The following is a 1260-nucleotide window of genomic DNA, read 5'->3' on the forward strand; positions in this document are numbered from 1 at the left end:
CAATAGTTTTTAGTAAGGACTGAAATCGATCCCTCTCTCTTGTCTGCTTTTTCATTCTCTTGCTAGCAACCTCGTGGATTTCTGTTTCCACAAGCCACTGAAGAGCCTTACAAACCAAAGGGAACTGTAAATTTTTTTCACTACTAGACTTATTGACTAAATCTCCTTTTTAGAATGTGTTCCAGGGCTCCCCATGAAGAATGGAATGTAAATAATCAAGCCTCAGGATCAGAAATACCTGGAAAAAACTGCATTCAATCTAAAGCAATGGACCAGTTTTCATAATACCTTGTGAATTTGGCTACAATTACCCTTTCTGTCCCCCTTAAATTCAGCAACTACTTGATCTTAACTGTGGGCATACCTTTTCTTTTTTTGAGACAGAGTCTCGCTATGTCACCCTCAGTAGGGTGCTATGGAGTCACAGTTCACAGCAACTTCAAACTGTTGATCTTAAGTGATTCTCTTGCCTCACCCTCCCAAATACATCCAATCCCAGTCAACACGGCAGTCAGAAGGAAATTTTTTTTTTTTTTTTAAGAGCCTCAAGCTGTCCCCCTGGGTAGAGTGCCGTGGCATAGCTCACAGCAACCTCCAACTCCTGGGCTCAATAAAAAAAAAAACTAATAAAGAAAAAAAAATGAATTTGGGCCAGAGAAAAAGGTCAGAGTTCAGTCTCCAGGCCCTAACAGGAGGTGACTGCCAAATCTCCCTGCAAAGGTGTCTTTCTGCCTTTGAATTTTTACATCATCTGTGGGTGGCACCTTAAAACCCTGTGAATCACCTGTTCCCCAATAACTTAGCATCCACTCCTTTTAGAACCTCTTCTTGATTATTGCTGAATCATTGGATTTATTCATACTATTATGTTCTATTTGTTGCAATAGGCACTGGTTTTCCACTTTCTGCACTGAAATGACGTTTCCTGTTTAAATAAATGTGTTGAATTTTTTCCAGAAAGAGTTGATTTAAAGGAAACTATTAAGCAGTTCAGTATACAGATGATACATGGATGTATGGCAAAGTAAGGAGGGTGAGACTCAAATGGCAGATGCCTGGTCTATCACTGCTTTGGGCTTAGGGTCAGACTCAGGCTCCTGTTTGCTCTGGAGCTCTAAGCTTCATCCTGGATACCTCCTTTTGGGCTCTCAGTCCCATCATTTTTTTTTTTTTTTTTTTTTTTTTTTTTTGAGACGGAGCCTCAAGCTATCCCCCTGGGTAGAGTGCCCCTGGAGCCCCCAGAAAGAACTCAGCTTTTGA

Source organism: Otolemur garnettii, unplaced genomic scaffold (assembly GCF_000181295.1).
Source record: "Otolemur garnettii isolate 467f Iridium unplaced genomic scaffold, OtoGar3 scaffold00233, whole genome shotgun sequence".
NCBI lineage: Eukaryota > Metazoa > Chordata > Mammalia > Primates > Galagidae > Otolemur > Otolemur garnettii.